The 22,076-nt window shown below is 46.4% G+C and overlaps 1 protein-coding gene and 1 long non-coding RNA gene across 5 annotated transcripts in view; one reads left to right on the forward strand and one right to left on the reverse strand.

Moving 5' to 3' along the window:
- On the reverse strand, nt 1-12,001 carry LOC125486988. The gene is made up of 2 exons (XR_007265542.1): nt 11,774-12,001; nt 1-107 (listed from the first exon to the last, which is right to left on the reverse strand). It is a non-coding gene; the product is annotated as an uncharacterized LOC125486988 (long non-coding RNA).
- Nucleotides 10,600-22,076, forward strand: part of LOC109923518 (PHD finger protein 1-like) — a 44,437-nt gene continuing 32,960 nt past the window's right edge. For 2 of the 4 annotated variants that reach the window (XM_048616701.1, XM_048616704.1), the window contains exons 1-2: nt 10,600-10,802; nt 19,993-20,158. The gene's annotated coding sequence lies outside the window, so the exon portion shown is untranslated. Of the gene's footprint in view, nt 10,803-13,642; nt 13,744-15,832; nt 15,856-19,992; nt 20,159-22,076 lie in introns of those variants that run through there. The other 2 variants (XM_048616702.1, XM_048616703.1) reach the window with 2 other exon arrangements.

Raw genomic sequence — 22,076 nt, forward strand, 5'->3', positions numbered from 1 at the left:
TTTTCAGATCTGATTTCTCCACCATTGCAGGTTTTTTTAATCGTTGTGCAGCAAGAGGAACAATAAAAGCCCGAAGTGTTTGAAACACTCAGCGATAAAGGCAGCATCTGTGGAGGAAGAGAGAGAGAGAGATGGTCAATGATTCAGACTTTGCCTCGGAATCATAGAATCTCTACAGTATGGAAACAGGCCATTTGGCCCGTCCAAATAACATCCCACCCAACGCCTGTGACCCTGCATTTCCTGTGGCTAAGCCACCTAACCTGCACATCCCTGTACACTATGGGCAATTTCCCATGTCCAATCCACCTAAACTGCACATCTTTGGACTGCGGGAGGAAACCAGAGCAAACCCATGAAGACCCGGGGAGAATGCACAAAATCCACACAGACAGTCACCTGAGGATGGAATCAAAGCCAGGTCCCTAGCACTGTGAGGCAGCAGTGCTAATCACTGGGCCACCGTGCCACACTCAGAACCGGAATAAGATCTCACATTTAGAAAATAGCTTTTACGATGTCAGGACATCCCACAGCACGCTTCATAAAATGAATTAGTTTTGAAATGTAGTCACTGTAGTAATGTGGCAAGACCAGCAGGTAGTTTTCACCCAGCCAGCTTCCACAAACAGCAATGTGGTAATGACTGGATATTCAGTTCCTGACCGAAGAATAAACAGTGGGCAGGACACCAGGCATCATTTCCCTGCTCTCCTACAAAGTAGTGGCCCTGGGATCTTTTACAGAGGACAGGAACAAAGACGGAAAATGCTGTAGAAACTGAACAGGTCGGCAGCACCTGCAAGGTAAAAGGAGAACTTGCTAATGGTTACTCTCTCATTAGAGGGAACAACTGGTGGTGGTTTTACCCAAGGATTATCACACCCCTTCTGAGGAAGGGTCACCGGACCCGAAACGTTAACTCTGTTTTCTCCTCCACAGACGCTGCCAGACCTGCTGAGCTTTTCCAGCAACTTTGTTTTTGTTCCTGATTTACAGCATCCGCAGTTCTTTTGGTTTTTATTATCACACCCCAGGTGAGGGGAGGGATGGGGAAATAATGTCCTTCATAGTAACCACAGCCAGTGCAGGAATTAAACACACACTGTTGGTATTGTCTGCATTGCAAACCTGTTGTCCAGCCAACTGAGCTAACTGATTCCTTTAGCAGCAACTACAGAGAGAAAAACACAGTTAATGTTTTTAAGTCCAGTGACCTTTCATCAGAACAGCCCCTTTCTGTCTTTGATCCAGATGTCCAGCTTCCACAATTCTTTGTTTTATAACAGAGTGTAGGATCTTGGTTTACTTCTCCAGCCAAATAGCGTGGAAATTTAAAGTACATGAGATTGGAGGTAGTGCACGGAGAAGACTACAGGACTGGTTGACAGACAGGCAACAAAGAGAGGAATAAACAAGTCAATTCTAAGTGGTAACCAGTGACCAGTGGGGTACCATAGGGATCAGTGCTAACCCTAAAGCTAACCCAGCCATTCTCAATGTATATTAACAGTTCAGATGAGGGAAATAAATGTAATGTCTCCAGGTTTGCAGATGACACAAAGCTGGGTGGGGGTGCTTGGAGGAGGTGGTGGTGAGCTGTGACGAAGATACAGAGATGCTTCAGTGTGACTTGGACAAATTGAGCGAGTGGACGAGAGCATGGCAGATGAAGTATAATATGAATAAATGTGAGTTTATCCACTTTGGTATCAAAAATAGGAAGATGGCTAAAATCTGAATAGAGTCATAAAGTCATAGAATTATAAAGCATAGAAACAGATGCTTCGGTCCAACTCATCCATGCCAACTAGATATCCTAAATTAATCTAGTCCCATTTGCCAGCATTTGGCCCATAACCCTCTAAACACTTTCTATTCCTGGACCCATCAGATGCCTTTGAAATGTTGTAATTGTACCAGCCCCCACCACTTCCTCTGGCAGCTCATTCCATACACGCATGAAAAGGTTGCCCCTTAGGTCCCTTTTATATCTTTCCTCTCTCACATTAAAACATGCCCTCCAGTTTTGGATTCCCTTGCTGCCATTTGGGAAAGGGAAAGATGCAATGAGACCTGGGTGTCCTTGTGCACCAGTCGCTGAAGGTAAACACTGCAGATGCAGTAGGCAGTGAAGAAGGCAAATGGTGAGTTGACCTTCACAACAAGAGAATTCGAGTACAGGAACAGGGACATCTTGCTGTAATTGTACAGGGCCTTGGTGAGGCCACACTTGGAGTACACCGTGCGGCTTTGGTCTCCTTAACTGAGGAGCAATATTCTAGTGATGGAGGGAGTGCAACAAAGGTTTACCAGACTGATTCCTGGGCCGGCAAGACGAACATATGAAGACAGACTGGATCCATCAAGACTCTGTTCATTGCAGTTTAGAAGGATGAGAAGATTCCCATAGAAAACTATAAAATTCTAACAAGAATAGACAGGGCAAATACAGGAAGATATTCCGAATGACAATAACCAGGGATCACAGTCTTGGGATACAAAGTAAGCCATTTAGGACTGAGATGAGGAGAAATATCTTCATCTAGAGATTGGGGAGCCTGTGGAATTCTCTGCCAAAACATATATTGTTTTCAAGAAGGAGTTGGATATAGTTTCTAGAAATAAAGGTTTCAAAGGGTATGGGGCACAAGCGGGAATAGAGTATTGAGTTGGATAATCAACATGATCATATTGAAAGGCAGAGCACACTACTATGTTCCTTTTTTCTATGTTTCAAAGTTAAAAGACAGCACCCCAGTGTTTTTCCTCAGAACTGCACAGGAGCATTAGTTCAATTGTTTCATAAGTGCGTGTGTGTGTGTGTGTGTAAAACTCTCAAATCAGGTTTGAGTCAGAGGAAAGATGCTACTCACTGACCCACAGATAGCACCAATGGAAACAGTGGAGCACTGTTGCCTGAGTGCACTGCACTGCATCGTTCCGTACTTTCAGTGTCTGGTGACACTGCAGCTGTGAACATGCAGGAGATGAGCATAGGTTCCAGGAAACAGATGGGACAGAGAATCTGCCAAGGATCCTACATGTTCCAGATGGGAGTGAGGTCATTGCAGGGAGCTGGAAGCTGACTGAGCAGTTGCATCTCAAGTGTGGCTGATGAGGTGTTTCAGAGTGGAAGAATACTACTGGAGCACGATCAGAGTGGGGGAGTCTCTGAGAACTTGGTCAGTAGCAGTGGGAAATCAGGTCAGGCTGAAATTTTGTTCTCAATGTTCAGAATTCAACTTGGAGCTTTTAAATTGGCAAAGGAGTAAACAAAGCGAGTTGGTTTATACATAAAGGAATTTAAATTTGTGCCAACTAACGTATCAATCCTTTAAATGCTAGATATTGCCTTTGCATCACTTATAGACAGGGTGGTTAAAAAGGCATTTGGCACACTTGCCTTCATTGCTCAGTCCTTTGAGTATAGGAGTTGGAAAGTCATGTTGAAGTTGTACAGAACATTGGTGAGGCCTGTTCTGGAATACTGTGTTCAGTTCTGGTTGCCCTGTTATAGGAAGGTTACTATTAATCTGGAGAGGTTCAGAAGAGATTTATCAGGATGTTGTCGGGTATGGAAGGCTTGAGTTATAAAGAAAGGCTGGATAGGCTGGGACTTTTTTCACTGGAGCGTAGGAGGTTGAGAGGCAATCTTATAGAAGTTTATAAAACGATGAGGGATATAGATAGAGTTAATGGTGGTTGTCCTTTCTCTAGGGTGGGGGATTTCAAGACCAGGGGCCAAAGTTTTAAGGTGAGAGGAGAGAGATTTAAAAAAGAAAGGAGGGGCAATTTTTTTTACACAGAGGGTGGGTCATGTGTGGAAAGAACTCCCTGAGGAAGTGGTGGATGCAGGTACAATTACAACATTTAAAAGACATTTAGATAAGTACATGAATAGGAAAGGTTTGGAGGGACATTGGCCAGGAGCAGGCAGGTGGTACCAGTTTAGTTTGGGATTATGGTCAGCATGGACTGGTTGGACCAAAGGGTCTGTTACCATGCTATATAACTCTATGATGACAACTGTGGACAAATCAGATCCCAGAATGAAACCTGGCTTGATGGATCATACGTTTATTTTTTGCTGTCAGTTAGAGTGGTAGTTAGCTACTGAAACATATTCACAAGAAGCTGCAGATATTCTTTCACAACTGATATCACTGAATTATTACAGCACAGAAAGACTCCATTCAGCTCATCATGCCTACTGGCTCATTAATTGAGCATCACCACCTAATGTCAATAACGTGCTTTTCTCCCCCATGCCATTGTACAGCAGTTTTAACCAAATAACCATGCAGTGCCCTCTTGAATTCCGCAATTGAACCTGCCTCCACTGCATTCCATGCCCTAACCTCTCACTGTGTGAAAAAGGCTTTCCTCACTTCTTTTGCAGATTACTTTGAATTTATGTATCTTGTTCTTTTTACAAGCAGGAATAGATATTCCCTGTTTAGTCTATCCAGAGAAACAGAAGCAGGCCATTCAGCCCTTTGAGCCTGCGGTACTATTCAATATGATGATGGCTGACCATCCCATTCAGTACTCTACACCTGCTTTCACCCCATACCCCATACCCTCTAATCCCTTAATGCCTAGGAACTATATCTGTCCCCTTCTTGAAAACATTCAATGTTTTGATCTCAGCTGCTTTCTGTTGCAGAGAATTCCACTCTCTGGGTGAAGATATTTCTCCGCATCTCTGTCCTAAATGGCTTATCCTGTATCCTTAGACCGTAACCCCTGGCTCTGGACTCCCTGATCATAATCTTGAAAGTCTGGGAATTTAAGTTTATTACACAGAAGGGAAGGAAATACAAACCAAGCAATTCTAGACTTAGAAGACAGTTTAGAAAGATCTTAGCTTAAACAGCAAAGCAAAGCTTCAAAAACAGAAATTGCTGGAATAGCTCAGCAAGTCTGGCAGCATCTGTGGATAGAAATTAGAGTTAAGGTTTTGGCTCCGGTGACTCCTACTCAGAACTGATGGTAGCTAGGAAAATGTTGGTTTATATGCAGAAGATAGGGTGGGGGGAGGGGGTAAGAGAGAGAAGAACAGTTGGATCCACAAAGGAGTGGATAACGATCTGGTTAGGAGGGTGAAGAGCTGTTAATGGGGACTGTTAGCGGTTAACAATGGGTTGTGTATAATAGCAGACTATGTGATAACAAGATCTGTGTGTGGGACTAGGGACAAGAACATGGGAGGATTAGATAGGGTGGACAGTGGGAGCCTTTTTCCTCGGATGGTGATGGCTAGCACGAGGGGACATAGCTTTAAATTGAGGGGTGATAGATATAGTACAGATGTCAGAGGTAGGTTCTTTACTCAGAGAGTAGTAAGGGCGTGGAATGCCCTGCCTGCAAAAATAGTAGACTCGCCCACTTTAAGGGCATTTAAATGGTCATTGGATAAACATATGGATGATAATGGAATAGTTTAGGTTAGATGGGCTTCAGATTGGTTTCACAGGTCGGTGCAACATCGAGGGCCGAAGGGCCTGTACTGCGCTGTAATGTTCTATGTTCTATGGGAGAGTTAAAGCCCTAAAGTTATTGAACTTGATATTGAGTCCAGAAGGCTGCAGGGTTCCCAAGCAGAAAATCAGGTGCTGTTCTTCCAGCTTGTGCTGTGATTTGCTGGAGCACTGCGGCAAGCCTGAGACAGGGATGTTGGCCAGGGAACAGGGTGGTGTGTGTTAAAGTGGCAGGCAACTGGAAGCTCAGGGTTATTTTTGCGGAACAGAACATAGATATTCTGCAAAACAGTCACCCAGTCTACATTTCGTTTCGCCAGTATCGGGGAGACCACATTGTGAGCAGATTATGGGAAGTGCAGGTAAACTGCTGCTTCACCTGGAAGGTAAGTTTGGGTCCTTGGATACTGAAGAGGGAGGAGGTAAATGGGCAGCTGTTACACCTGGGGCAGGGGAAGGTGTCGTGGGCTGTCAGGGGGTGTTGGGAGTGAAGGAAGAGTGGACCAGAGTGGCCCGGAGGGAATGGTTCCTGTGGAAGGTTGACAAGGGAGGGAAGGGCAATATGTGTCTGGTGGTGGCATCCCACTGGAGGTGGTGGAAATGGTGTCTGATGATCTTCTGAATGTGGATGCTGGTGGGTGCTAGGTGATAGGTGAGTACAAGGGGTTCCCTATTGCTGTTGCGGAAGGGAAGAGAGGGGGTGAGGGCTGTAGTATGGGAGATGGATTGGACCCAGCTGAGGGCCCTGTCAACAAAGTGCTGGGGAATCCTCAATTGAGGAAGAAGGTGGACATTTCAGAAGCTCCCTTGTCAAAATTGCCATCATCAGAACAAATGCGATGGAGATGAAGAAACTGGGAGAATGGAATAGGTTCTTTACAGGAAACTGTGTCTGAGGTTGTATAGTCAAGGTAACTGTGGGTGTCGGTGGGTTTATATTGGATATGGTGGCCACCCTAAGCCCAGAAATGGAAACAATAATGTCGAGGAAGGGAAGGGAGGGAAGGGAGGAGTCAGAGATGGACCAGGTGAAAGTGAGAGCAGGGTGGAAATTGGAAGCGAAAGCAAAGCCTCAACCTATTTCGCTACATGACCCATTAGAGACTCAAGTCCAGAGAAATTTTCCTCCTCTCCCAACTCTTTAAGTTTCTGCTTAATTGATTCTTTCCAGCTTTTTTTCCTCTCTGGGTAGATGTGATTGCCTAGTGGAATTATTGCTAGAATATTAATCAGAGTCCAAGGTAATGTTCTGGGAACCTGGGCTTGAATCTTACCATGGCAGATGGAGGAATTTGAATTCAATTTAAAAAAAATATCCAGAATTAAAAGTCTAATGATGACCATAAACCCATTATCAATTGTCAGGAAAAAGAAACCCATCTGGTTCACTAATGTCCTTTAGGGAAGGAAATCTAACATCCTTATCCACCTGGCCTGTGTGTGACTCCAGACCCACCGCAATGTAACAGTGATGGGCAATAACTGCTGGCCGTGCCAGTGGCACCTACTTCCCATGAATGAAGAAAAAAAAACTGCACAATTTTCACAATTTATTTCCAAGTGTACTGGTATGAACATTTCACCATTCTGAGGGCTTAAATTTTCTCAGTCCTAATAACTGAAAGATGGCTGTACAAGTTTTTCCATCTTGGAGGTTTCACAGATGAGGACATACTTGCTGAGGTGCCTAGTTCTCCTGAATGCTAAGGGAAACTCAGAAGTATTAACATCCTCTCCAATAACAACACCATCGGTGTTCTGTTAGACACTTGACTGCACCATATATTTTGTCAGCAATAATGCATTTAGGTCACTGTTCCAGAGTGACTTTCCAACCTTTTCTTTAAAGAAAAGTCTTCAAAGAACTGACCAAAATCCCTTTGTTTCTATTTTAGTATCCAAATTCCAAAAATGATAATGTATACTGTAAACCTTTCATCACAATATCATCGTCCATAGGTGGTTTTCTGCATTTGGATTGAAAATATTAATTCCAAACTTAATTAATTTACTTCAAATCTTTATGAAATTCTATCATATTATTGTCACTTATTCCCTGGATGCCTCATTACTACAAGACTATTAATGACACCTCCTATCATTGCAAAATACTTGACCCAAAATAATCTATTTCCTAGTGGACACCTCAGTATTATCCTGCATACTTTCCCTGACCCCATCCTCCATGCTTATACAAGTTTAGCTTTTCCATTTAATGTGAGACTTAAAGTCCCCAAAGCCACCAATATTACATGGACATCTAATTTCCTGATTTCCATGTGACAAATGCTGTCAGGGGGATCACTGAGCAACTCCCACCAATATTTTCTGTCCCTTCATGTAGTTTGTCTCCAAAGACTGATGATTTTCTGAGTGAACTGGTGGCCAAGATTCCTCCAGTACACGTCCAGACTTCAGAAATGGCTTTAATACACTTCTGAACAGTCTGAGGGATTTTTCTTTTCCCCAGCAATTCAGTACAGGTTTGAGTTCTCTTTCATCCGTTAGGGAAGTTGTTCAAGGGGCATATGGTTCTCCTCCAGCTATTACCACATCTTGTTTTGACATCGTTCCTTGGTTCCTTCATTCCTGCCAATTTGTGATTGCTCTACCTGTTCCAAACATGGGTTCATTTCATTGCCAGACCCTGTTCCTTAGAAACGCTTTTCCAGAAAGAGGTTTTTAAAATGACATCATGGTGTGTGTGCTTTTTGGCTACAGTGCTGATGCCTGTCAGAGGTGGAGAATGAGATAATTCTCCAGTGCAGGCATTAAGTACCATGGTTAGATGCAGGGCAAATCTCACTGTCTTTCTGTAACCATCCCACTCCACCAAAACAGTGTGACGTCTGCCTATTTCCCACGGTTTTCACACCCTGGCAGCTTTGGGGCAGCTTGTCCCTTGGCCCATTGCCCATTAGTAACTGGGTTGAGCAATTGCCCGAATTCATTTCATGCAGAACCTTCACAGTTGACAAAGGAGACTTTCATCCTGTCAGAACTTCATGTCGAAATGTTTGGCTTTCGTCTCAGTCAATGGCCTGTGACTTCAGATTCCAGACACATTTGACAAGAGCATACTCCACAGAGGATCAACTCCTGATCCAGAGCCAGCACAGTTCTCCTTCTCTCTCTTGCTCTCCTACCTGCTGTTTGATGGAGCGATCCCTGTATTGTTAATAGTTCATAGAACACAATTACAAAAAAGGGAGAACTTTTTATCTGGTCATCTGTAAAGCTTCATTTTGCTTTGCAGGAGAATTTGATAAACCTCACTGGAGAACTTCAGAAGCAGTTTCAAAGTCAAACATGGTGGGGGCTTGGGCAGGGGATGGTATTGATAGTGACGTAGGACTGGGATTATATATAGACCAAACAGGGTAAACAGTGTGAATGAACCAGAGATAGTAGGAACTGCAGATGCTGGAGAATCTGAGATAACAAGGTGTAGAGCTGGATGAACACAGCAGGCCAAATGAACCAGCTGGATTATGATGACAACCCAACAACTTCATCGTCTCTTTAGTGATCACAGATCCTGCTCTGGTTTATTTTTTATTAAATAAATAAAGTTGAATTCAACAATTTTCAAACTTCTCACCTATTTTTTGTGTCATCTGCAAACTTGGCTATAGTACTTTTGCTCATCCAAGTCATTTATACATATTGTAAATAATTGTGGCCCCAGCACTGATCCCTGTGGCACACCACTATTTAGAGTTTACCATCCTGAAAATTCCCTACCTTATCCCAACTCTCTGACCTCTCCTAGTTAGCCAATCCTCTATCAATGCTAATATATCTTCTCCACACCATGGACAGTTATTTAGTAGCCCAATGTGTGGCAGCTCATCAAACATGTTCTGTAAATCCAAATGTATGACATCCACTGTTTCCCTTTTATCAATCCTGCTTGTTACTTCCTCAAAGAATTCTAAAAAAATTGTTAGGCATGATTTCCCCCTGAAGCAATGTTGACTCTGCTTGATCACGTTATACATTTCTAAATGCTCTGTAATTACATCCTTACAAGAGCCTCTAACATTTTCCCAAGAACAGAGCTTAAGGTCACTGGCCTATAGTTATCTTTTTTGACTCCTTTTAAAATAGAGTTTGGGGCTGTTCTCTGCAAGAAGGCTAAAAGGGGGCATCTGAGAGAGGTTCTCATAATCTGGATAGGACCCAGAACTGTTGAAAGCGTCAGGAACGAGAGGGCACGGATTTAAAGCGTTTTGCAAAAGAAGAACTAGGGTTGGGGAGATAAACTAAAACAAATATGCTGGACATCTGAAAAAAAACAGAAAATGGCTGAGAAACGCAGAAGGTCGGGCAGCATCTGTAGAAAGAGAGAGAAAGTCGAGCTAACGTTTCGTGGTCAGTGACCCATCGTTAGAACGATTAAAGTGGCTGTTCGGGCCATCGTGCCTGTACTAGCTCTTTGATAGAAATGCCAAACAGCTTTCCCACCTTTTCCTCGTCACCTTATAAATTCCCCCCGCCCCTATGCCGTCCATTCACATAAAATGTTGCAAAGTACTCAACGCCGTCTTCACTTTCTGCCTGTGGGATCTTCCCGTGCACGGGCGGACTTTCAAAGCAAAAGAAAATTCAGTAGACATGCCCGACAAAGCCCCGTCTCGATAAGTTCACGATCTTTACAAAACAGGTTAACACTCCACTCTCAAAGCTGAAGCATTTATGAGGCTAGGGGAGAGAAATCTCAGAATTCAACTAAGTGCCCTAGAGACGGGGTGGGGTAGGGGTAGGGCTGGGAAATGTTGCACCGAAGTCAAGTTCTTTCAACCCATTCAGCCTCATCACTAATCCTTTCTTCCCTGGCGAACGAAATGCAAATCCCACAAAGTTGTGTGCAGTCTGCAATATAGAGTGGTTCTAAACGGTTTCTGAGGAGCATGTGTTTTTATTATTTTGTAAAATAAATCAGCCCTGATTATTTATTGTACTCCTACTGGGTGTTATATAACTCAATCATGCTGCTGTCAACAGGGCGGAAGATATGAACCCTATTAAATGTGTGGCGAACATAACGCGCACTTGTTTACACAATTTCTCCCTGTCTCTCTCTCTCTCTCACACACACACACACCCCGATTGAATTTCAATCCGTGGACCGAAATTAGCTGTAGTCTGCGTCACAGGAAGATGGCGACTGGCAGAGCTGTTGGAGACGTGTTGTATGTGTTTATCTGAGTTGAAAACCTCACTGTGAATGAGCCAAGTGCACACACACACACACAGAGACTGTTCCAGGAGAGAAACTCCCGCAGTCCATACTGGGTGTGGACCCAGCTGCTGCAGGTGAGTGTTTACTGTAACAGATAGCGGGGAGGGATAGGGTGGGATCCTATCGTCTTGGGGAGGTTTAAAAAAAAGGAAAAATATGCCCCAGAGAAACGGCAGGATCAAGCCCTCTGTGCAATTTTTTTTTGTAACTTCCTCCGCTGGGCCAGAGGGAGAGAGAAAACTGCAGCAACATGCCCTGTTATGTGTAAGCAACTGGGGGTCAGTTTCTCAACACTCTCCCTCATACATGACCCTTCCCTTCCCAAATCCCCCCACCCGTTCACCTTTACAAACAGAGAACGAGATAAAAAATAGTCGGTGTGCAAAAAAAATGGGAGCAGGAGGGAGAGGTTAATTTCAGCAGACGTGAGGGGGGACACACATTAAAATCGCTAGATCTGCGGAACAGTAAAATGTTGTATCATTTCCTCTCGTCTCCAGCGGAATGTCTGATTTCCTCGGGGATCGTCAAGTCACTGGCGAGGGCAGATTTGGGGCCGATGGAATCAGACAGTTCAGTAAGCGGCCCTTCGGCCCGTCTGAGTCTGTACCGCCAAAAGTATGCTACGTTCCACCCACATCATTCCCTCTTACCCTACGTGTGTGTCATACAGGAGCAAGCCTGTTCCTAATTAATTCTCTCTCTCTCTCTCGCAGCATGTTGTGTTAGGGAGGAGTTGGTGGGGGGTGGGGGAGAGGTGGAAGGATGCTGAGGTTTTTCATACTGTACGTTCTCCCCTCCCCGTTGAGTTTGCTTCAGCAATCCGCTCAGGCCCTCATAAGGGAAAGGGGGTTGATACCTTCTGCAGAACAGCCACAAGGCACACGCCCACCTGCCTCTCGCTTTGAATGTGTGTTATGCAGCTCAGTGCCTTTGGAAGGGAAAGGTCTTGGACTGGGGTGCCCACCTCGTTGTTTTGATTTGCATTTGAAGACTTGAATAGAGACACCACCACCCCTCCCCCAAAACACACACACACACTCACTTTCAGATACTGTGGCCAGCCAGCGCTGCTCGTTGCAATTCAAAAAGGATATAGGGTGTACACAGGCCTCAGAGAGGGTATGCAGCATAGAATCAACTGGTTTGATGCTGGGTCTGCAAGGGTTAAGCTCTGTGGACAGCTTGCAAAGTATGTGTGCGTTCCCTTCGACACAGGAAGTTAAGCAGCATCCTACTCGGAGCGTTGAAAATGATCAGGGTGAGTAGAGTCGGGAGTCCAGCACATAAGGGGGCAATTTTTCAATGGATGGTGGAAATTCGACACCCCCTCACTCCCCCTCCCCCTCCTTCCCACCGCCAAAAGGCAGTGAGACAAGAGTTTAAGACTTGCAAGTCAGGAGTATGATGGAATACTCCCCACTTGCCTGGATGGGTGCAGCTCCAACAACACTCAGAAGCTCGACACCAATCCAGGAAACAGCAGCCCCCGCTTAATTGGCACCACATCCACAAGCATCCGCTCCCTCCACTTCCAGGGCAAAGTGGAGGAAATGTGTGCCGCCGACAAGATGCATTGTCAAATCTCCTTTGCGGGCATGTTGCAAATTCAGTGACCTTTACCTTCGAGAAGGACAAGGGCAGTGGATACATGGGAACACTGCCACCTTCAAGTTCCCCTCCAAGCCACTCTCCATCCTGACTTAGAAATATATCGCTGTTCCATCAAAATCATGGAATTCCCTCCCTCACAGTATAGTGGATCTGCCGACAGCACATGGACTGCAGTGGGTCAAGAAGGCAGCTCACCACCTTGAGGGCAATTTGGAAGGGCAATAAATGTTACCAGTGAGTGACACCCATACCCAAGGGGGGAGTCTATAAAAGGCTAATTGAAAGGTTTTAACCTTGAAATTGGTAGAATATGGTGTGGGAAGGTGCCTCCCATTCTTAGAAGAAATAGAGGAAAGGGCAGTTTAGCATAGACAATTCGTATTACAGGTATGCATTTAAGAGTTTGTGGATGCCTGTACATAGAAATAAAAGGCAGAAAGTGTACACAGTTCTTAATATATTATTGGGTAAAGCTATTGATATTCTGTGGATTCACCATCCTGACTTAGTTTAAGTTTAATTTATCAATACCAATTAATATTTGTCAAACCTAACTCCCATCCATTTAGAGATACTGTACACTTTGCTTCTGAGCCAATCCCCTTATACATCTGCTTGTAATCAGTTAGCCATCTTGTAAGGCTGAGCTGAAAAAGAAAACTTTAAGACATTTTAGCTGTTTGAGATAAATGATGACAAAGACATGTTGATTTGATTGGTCATTGAGCTGTTTAATTGTAAATGCCAGGCCTTGCTGTGAAAATATCTGATGGTTCAAGTTGCGTGATGCCCCATTCCTGCTTTGCTGTATTAGTGTCAGTAATTAATTCGGATCGTTCACTTGTTCAAAATTTATTAGTGTTAAAAGTGATTCAGTCATCTGGAGGGGACTAGTTCTAATATGTTCGATGCATGATTCTTGGCACATCTTCAGTATTCTGTGCAGTGACAAGGAAGAGGGACCTTTTACTCTGTATCTAACCCCGCGCTGTCCCTGTCCTGGGCTGGCTGGATGGGGACAGTATAGAGAGAGTTTTACTCTGTATCTAACCCTGTGCAATCCCTGTCCTAGGAGTGTTCGATCCAGACAATGCAGAGAGGCTTTGTTCCATATCTGTCCCCATGCTGCAGTCTGCCTTGGGAGTGATTGTTGGGGGCAATGTAGAGAGGAGTCTTACTCTGTGTGTGACTGTGTTTGATGGGACAGTGGAGGAGCCCTGCTTCTTTGGCCCTCTCCTTGTTACACTTTACAGGCAATTAAACTCCTGGGTTGATTGGTTCCTGTCCTGTTTCCTTTCAGTCTCCTCGTGGGCTGCAGTGGAGCTGGACCCTGTCCTAATTACGTTGATCCAGGCCTGAATATTTAATTATTTCTGTATCCCTTAACCAAAGTTGAACACAGTAAGTGTTGCCTCACGATCATTGTGAATAGCAGTCACAGTTTTTCTGTGAAGGAATGGGTTTGATGATTTGTTTTCAATAACCAGTCCTGAAGCTCCCTCGTGTCTGTGCTCACTGACCTACACGAGGGGGCAGTCAAGTAAAATCCAGATTTTACAATTCCCTTCCACATTTTAAAATTCTTCATTGGCCTTGCCCCTCCCTATCACTGTAATCCCCTCCAGCCCCTAGACCCTCCTCCATTATGATTTCTTGTTAAAATGGTTGACTTTAAACATCATCTGTTTCCTTATATTCAGCTACCTAGTCCCCACGCTCTTAGACCTCTTTATATTGTCTTCTTGGGGTGGCACAGTGGCTCAGTGGTTAGCACTGCTGCCTCACAGTGCCAGGGTCCCGGGTTCAATTCCAATCTCTGCTGACTGTGTGAAGTTTGCACGTTCTTCCCATGTCTGCATGGGTTTTCTCCCACAGTCCAAGAGTGTGCAGGTTAGGTGGATTGGCCATGCAAAATTGCCCATAGTGTTCAGGGATGTGCCAGCTAGGTGGGTTAGCCGTGGGAAATGCAAGGGTATGGGGATAGGGTGGGATGTTCTTTAGAAAGTAGGTGTGGACTTCATGGGCCGAATGGCCTGCTTCCACACTTATGATTCTTGAACTACTCCTTAAAATCTGAGAGAAAGACCCCAGAACCAGGGGGCCACACTTTTAGAATAAATGTTGTCCATTCTGGACCGAGATGAGGAGTGTCTACACTTGGAGAGTAGAATATCATAGAATATAGTGAATCTTTGGAATCTTTCTGCCAGAGCGCTGTGGTAATGCAATTATTGAGTATGTCTGCGGCAGAAATTGACAGATTTTTAGATGTTAAAGGTATCAGTGGATATGGGTATGTGAGGCCTTGATTAGATACTGTCGTGTTGAATAGTGGATCAGGCTCCAGGGGCTGAATGGCCTGCTCCTATTTCCCATGTTAAAGGCACTATACAAATGGAGCGACTGTTGAAATAGGCTGCAGTGCAACAACATCTGAACTCCCTTCTCTACTGGAGCAGCAGGAAACCTTAACCTGGGGAGGAAGAGCCTGGATTAACTTGGCCCGGAAAGAATTCGGGAAGATTAGTGAGACGTTGACCTGCTTATCTCAGGTCAGGGGGAGGCCACAAAGTTGTGGGGTGGTGGGGGGGCAGTGGTTGTTGGTGGGACGGGGGGAGTGATGATTCCAGGGGAAGAGAGCCTTGATTGGGCTTCGTCTGGGGTAATGTGTGCAGTACTGGGAGGGAGGATTTATTGACCAGGGGTGGGGTAGGGTGGGGTTACGTGAAGGTGGGGTGTGCGCGGAATAGATTCAATGATAGATTTTGTGTGTGTGTGTGTAGCTGGTTGAGGGCTATCTGGCGATTGGGAAGTTTTAACGGCCACAGCTCTGGAGAACCTGCTTCCTCTGGTGGGACTGGAGTGGGATGGAGCCTGGAACGAGACAGGAGGTGGGTGGGGGGCTGAAGGACAGCCTGAAAATTAGTGCCGGACTGTTCAGGAGTAAAACCTGGAGCCACGCCTGGACGTAAAAGGTGTCAGTAATTTGGAATGCCCACCGAAAAGGCTTGAGAGTGGCAGGTTTTCGTAAGGTGAGGACAGGGAGGGGGAGAAATGTTACAGAGGGTTCACAATGTGATATAATTCAATGGGGATGTGGTGGTTGAGGTTTGGGAGTGTGTTGAATGGCATCCTCCTCCAGTTCCTGTTTCATTGTCGCTGTGAGGTTGTATCTGTGGCTGGGTGTTGGTTGTGGAAAGGTGCTGCCTCTGGACTTCCTAAGTGGTAATTAGTTCTGTTACATTTGCTGTTGTGCCCTGACATGTTGTGGCGTGGGATCGTCGGAAGTGTCTGCACACCAGCTGGAGTAAAGCGATAGGAACTTCTGTCCTTACTTGACTGGAACAGCCCAGAGAGCGAGCGAGCTGGAAGGCAAACTTGATGGTGGGCAATGCTGCCTTGGCAGAGATGATGAATGCCCCTGGTATTAACCAGTGTGGGAGAGCTGACCGTCCCCCCACTCTTTCTCACCCACTGCCTCTACTTCCAGAGCTGTGTTTCCTCCATGAACAGGTTTGTGTATCTTACTGTCAGCTTGACCCTGTGTCTTTCAGAGGGAATTTTGCCCCCTTTCTTCCCCCCCCACATCCGGTAGGGGACACTGGAGAATTGGAGACAGCCCACTTTGTTGTCGAGTGGGGATTCTTATTGAGACCCACTCTAATTTATGAAGGGGCTCGCCCTTTTGAGGGGAGAGGTCTCTGTATTCTACTCGAATGCGTGCGGACCGGTCTCCAACCTCCCTTGATTCTGGCCTCTGTAGCCTCCGCAATGTTAGACACCCCTCTGCCGAAGGGCGACTGTATCTTCAGCTGCCTGGGCCCCAGGCCCTGGACTAGCCTGCTCACGCGCACCCACCCCCAACCGTGCTGTTCAACCCTCTGTCTGACTCTGTCGGTCAGCCATATTCCTCCCCCAGCATCCCCGCTCCCCCCTGCCACACCCCAGCCCTCTTGCACCAACCAGAGCCAGTCACGTACGCGGAATTCATCTCTCCCTCTGCGTTCAGTTGTTTCCCTCATAGTGCCGTGCAGTGGGTCACTACCTGACTCCTTTCTCTATATAAAGTGGGGAGGCCGTCGACAGCTTGCTGGGATAAACACAGATTCGCCCTGGTTTCCAATGAGATTCCCGTCCGCTGCGATGATGGCTAGTCTGACTCCTTACCTCTTCCAGTTTTCTGGAGTGACCATCCTGTTCTGTCTCTGATTTGCTGTGGAGTTATTTTCGGGCGATGAGTCTGTCAGCCAGCACCAACCTTTCCTCCTCGGCTTGGGTGGAAGGGAAGCAATGGGCTGGACCCACAGGGGAGTCAGGGAGAGACACCCACCTCAGACCCACTCTCACGGATGTAGATACGCACACTTGCACGCACCCCTACACCCACAGGAGAATTTTGGTGCATGTCTGCAATGCCACCTGGAGTTGGTATACACTGCTACCGCTGTGGGTGATGGAATACTCCCTGGACGAGAGTGAAGCTTCAACAACACTCAAGCTTGACACCATCCAGGACAAAGCAGCCTGCTTGATTGGCACTACATCCACTCCCTCCTCCACAGACCCTCAGTAGCAGCAGTGTGTATTATCTACAAGATCCGCTGTAGAAATTCACCAAAGATCCTCAGACAGCACCTTCTATCCAAAAGGACAAGGGCAGCAGATACATGGGAACACCAACCCCTGCAAGTTCCCCTCCAAGCCACTCACTGTCCTGACTTGGAAATATATTGCCGTTCCTAAAATGTTGCTGCGTCAAAATCCTGGAATTTCCTCCCAAAGGGCATTGTGGGTCAACCCACAGCAGGTAGACTGCAACTAGGGATGGCCAATAAATACTGGTCTAGCCAGCGACACCCACATTCCCTGGTGAATATGAATAATAAATAAAGGGATTTTGTAGATGTAATGTACTTGGATATCCAGAGACATTTAAAAAGCTGCCATATCAAAAGTTATCACAGAAACTAAAAGCTCATGTGGATGTAGTGCCAATCAAGCAGGCTGCTTTGTCCTGGATGGTGTCAAGTTTCTTGAGTGTTGTTGGAGCTTCACTCTCGTCCAGGGAGTATTCCATCACCCACAGCGGTAGCAGTGTATACCAACTCCCAGGTGGCATTGCGGACATGCACCAAAATTGTCCTGTGTGTGTCGGGTAACATGTTGGTATAGATGGAGGATTGGCTTGCTGGCAGAAAACAGAGTAGCAGAAACGAGTCCTTGGTTGATTGGCACCTTGCGATGAGTGGCGTTCCGTGGAGCCTCCATGTTTTCGATTTTCTATGAATGATTTTGATGCAGGGAGTGGAGGCATGGTCACTAAGTACACATGATACAAAGGTAGGTAGGAAAGTGAAGGAGACCCAGAATTCGCAGATGGATATGGAGAGGTTGAGTGAGTGGACAAAGATAGGCAGATGGCATGTAATGTTAATAATGGTCAAGTACATTGTTCCCTCACCACCTGCTGCAGACCCAGTCTAGCAGCTATGGCCTTTAGGACCCAACCAGCTCGATCAGTAGTACCACTGCCGAGTAACACTTGGTGGTGGCCATTGAAATCCTCTGTCCACTTCATTGCTTCCTCCAACCTGGAGAAGTACTGATTCATCAGCTGAGGGAGGACAATACATGGTAATCAGCAGGAGGTTTCTTGTTTGAGCTGATGCAATGAGACCTCTTGGGGTCCAGAGTTGATGTTGAGGACTCCCTCCCGACTGTGTCCCACGGCTGGGTCTGTCCTGGTGATGGTGTCTGGGACAAAATCATACTCATGGAACAGTACCTTACAGACAGTGTCAGGCTGTTGCTTGACTAGTCTGGAAGACAGCTCTCCCAGTCTTGGCTCTAGCTCCCACATGTCAGTAAGGAGGATTTTGCAGGGTCGGCAGGGCTGATCCTTCCCCAATGTTGTTCTCTGTTTCTAGGTTGATGCCACGTGGTCTGTCCAGTTTGACTCCTGTTTAGAGATGTTTCCTCAGTTGACACGACTGAGTGGCTTGCAGGGCCGTCTCGGAGAGAATTAAGAGTCAACCTCATTGACCGTAAGATGTAGGAGCATAACGAGGCCAATCAGCCCATTGAGTCTGCTTCGCTGCTCAATGATCCCTGAGACTGGAGTCATGTGTAGAGCAGTGCAGGTAAAAGGAAGGCAGATTTCCATCATTCAAGGACATAAGTGAACTAGAGGGATTCTTATCACGTTCAAGAGTGGTCATTGTTAGACTTTGTAATTTCAAATTTTAAAAATTGAATTCAAGGTCCACTGCGGTGGGATTCAAACCTGAGTCTCTAGATGCTAATCCAGTGACAGTACCACCATGCTGTGTGTATGTGTGGAGATCTTGGTGGGGGGTGGTGTTGGTGGTGGGGAGCTGGTCTGGTTGTGTCATGTGCGAGTGGATCTGGGCTGTTCCCTTGTGCGATGGCCTCCACATTTTTAGGTTGCTGGCATTGGGTCACCTGGGGATAGTTGGTGGGGTGGGGGAGGGGTCTTCTGTGGGTGCACCCTTTTCAAGTGCCGCCCAGACAAGGGCAGGTTCCAGTGAGAGTGGAGTAAATGTGGTGCAGTGTTGCCACATTAATGGTTTTAGTGGTATGTGACAGAAAGAGCACATGATGGACAATCTCTGAATGGATAGGTCAAGAGGGGAAGTCTTCTGACAATAATCCACTTGGCGTCCGTCAGTCAGCTCTGTGTCTGCCTGTCATCGTGTCTTTAAATCAGCAAGACTCGAAGGCAAGCACCTTGTGTATTTTCTGCTGTCGTAAGTGCATCATTGCATATGACTTGCCTGTGTTTCCTGTCTACCAATGAAATAGGTTCATTTATCTCCCAGATGCTCCCAGCTTACCTGGAATTATACAGAACCTTGTGCCCACTGATGTGGTTGATGCAAACCGACTCCCTCACTTCCGTACATCAGCAGCTTCTCTTCTTCCCTGCCTCGGCAATGCTGAAATCTCTCTGGGATACCACTCCCTTTATCGTGGCCAATTCCAGATTTCCCCCTCCCTCCTCCGGGTCAGGAAATTTCTCCGGAATGCCCAATTGGATTTATCAGCGGTTCACCATGCCCCTTTCCTAGCCACCCCACTGGAAAGTCGTCTCAGCAAAAGCTTGCCTGAACAAACCTTTCCCTACGATCAGAGGGCTGTATTCGAGGGGCTTCCCAGAGTGGGAGGAAGGGAGCTGGGGGTCTCAGGACCCCCAAGCTGAGATTGTGGTGCCACTAGCTCTGAAGGGGCAATGGCCATCCGTCAAAGTTATCACAACAGTCGGAAATTTAAAATGGGCTCAGGACGAGGAGAAAAGGTGCTGCCTAGTAGGTCGCCCCCTCAAGCCATCTCCCGTTCTAGAGCCCTGGCTCGTTCTGTCTTCGTTGATAATTTTATCGTCCTAATCATGCTGCCTTGCTGTGGTTTTTTTTTTGTAAATCTTTCTCGTGCACTTTCTCCGGTCCCCCTCTTTACTTAACGTGGAGCCCAGAATTTAGATTATCACAGTCAGTTGAATGTAAGTTGTGAATTGGAAGTCATATGCTGGAGCGTATAGGTACACCTCCCTCTCTCTCGCCCGCCCTCCCTCCCTGTCTGTCTCACTCTCACTACACTCCCACTTTGTTTATTGATCTTGTTTACTCTCCACAGCTCTGAGGACGTCCGTGTTTGTACCACGTAATGTACCCGCTGTACCAAGATCCGCACTGCGTACCCTGCAGGAAAGTTGCTGCTAGATGCCAACCTGAGGGAAGACAAGACCTCATTCGACCTCGAGCGGATCCCCTTTTTTAACCCAGTGGATCCCCAGCTCAATGTGAGTGTCCTGTTGTCAGTTGGCATGTTGTGCAATCACATGTCACTGACTGAACGTTAAATTCTCACACAGTGCACCAGAGAATTGTGCAGCGCAAGAGGCCATTTGGCCCAACGTTTTGCATAACCTGCCCAATTAATCGCGCTCGCTCTCGCGCTCTCTCACACACACACCTCTGACCCTCTCCGTTGCTCTTTCCCCATCACCCTGCATTTTCTGACTCCACCCTTTTCCCATTCCGTATGTACACAATTGTCTTACGAGAAATACAATTTGGATCTCTGTTTGGACTGTGCATCCCCGACCACAGAAACTCACCGAAGGGAGGGCGAGAAATCCTCGTTTGGTTTGCGTGCAAGTCACCTTCAGTCTGTGCCGTCTGGTTACTGTCCCCTGCCACTGCAAACAGATTTCACTCCCCATCCTCACCCCCTTCCTGGTTCTACTGTGTCAGAAAACCACGTTGCCACAATGTTCTGAGTGCCTTTCCTCAATCTCCTGTTGGCCACCTCTGCTGAATGGAGAGTCGCCCCAGGAAGCTGAAGTCCCTCAGCCCTGGAGGAGTTCTGTTAAAATCGAATCTCCACTGTCGCTGAGGAACGTTGACAGTGGTGAGCAGCTGATTTGCGGGGGTGGGCGGGGTGTAAGGTTTGACCCTTACCTCAGGAGACCCTGTTGGAGGAGGCACTTGAGGAGATGGAGGAAGGAGACAGGCAGTCGACTGAAAGCTTGGCAGAGGCAGTGAGGGCAGAGTGAGGTGGCCGTGGGGTCGAGCTGGTCTAGGACTCCTGTAGGTCAAAGGTGTCGAAGCGATTTCACCGAACAAACAACTCTGTAGCTCCCCCCCTTGCGGTGTTCCGTTAGAAATAACTTATAATCATGTAATAATTGTCAGAACCAGATGTCAAGGTCTGTACAAACCCTATTAAGATGATGTCCCATTTCTGTATGGAAGAAACCTATTGTGTGGAGTAGAGCAGTGTTCTGTCGTTGGATGAAGACACATTGGGATAGTGTAGAGGAAGTTTAATGCCATCCCAGCCCAGGGAATGTTTGGGGACAATGTAGAGGTAGCTTGACTCTGAATCTAACCCCGTGCTGGCCTGGCCCTGGGAGTATTTGAAGGGGCATGTGCAGAGGGAGCTGTACCCATATCTAACCCTGTGCTGTCCCTGGGAACAGTTCGATGGGGCGTATGCAGTGGGGTCTGTCCCCTTGGTTGAACGTAAATCATCCCCTGACTTTCCTTCGAGGAGGAGCTGGGCAATTCCCCCTCGCATCGTGGCCAATAAGTGATCCTCAGTCAACATCCTGAGAAACGGATCAGCCTGTTGTGTTTGTGGGAAATGGCTATGCATAAACCTTTGCAAGTCTTACTCCAACTGTAAAAATATCCTGTCGTCAGGAAAGGTGCTATATAGATGCGAACCTTGATTTTCCCCATGCCTTAAGCAGCAGTAGAATGGAGAACCGGATGTAACGGGTAAAATATTTGTGTTTTTATCTGTTTAATGATTCACTACTCATTCTGTGTGGAATGAACCAAGTTTTACAAAAACAAGACTAGAGCCATTTATCACTGAATACCACAGCCCGTGACCAGATTGGGTAAGGGAGCTGTATTAGACGTCATTGTGTGCCTGTATTGTTTGTGTTTTTGGATGACCCTGGGAGTTTGACCATTTTCTTCGTGGGGTGGTTTTATTTTTCTTGCTAAAAACCCAAAGAACTGCGGATGCTGCAAGTCAGAAATAAAAACAGAAGTTGCTGGAAAGGCTCGGCAGGTCTGGCAGCATCTGTGACGAGAAATCAAAGTTAACGTTTCGGGTCCAGTGACTCTTTCCTCGGAACATCCCTCGCTCAGCAAGTTTGCATTAAATTGGCACAACATCAGCCCGTACTGTTTGTGCGTAAAGTT

The sequence above is a fragment of the Rhincodon typus genome, chromosome 35 (genome assembly GCF_021869965.1).
Source record: "Rhincodon typus isolate 14 chromosome 35, sRhiTyp1.1, whole genome shotgun sequence".
Classification (NCBI taxonomy): domain Eukaryota; kingdom Metazoa; phylum Chordata; class Chondrichthyes; order Orectolobiformes; family Rhincodontidae; genus Rhincodon; species Rhincodon typus.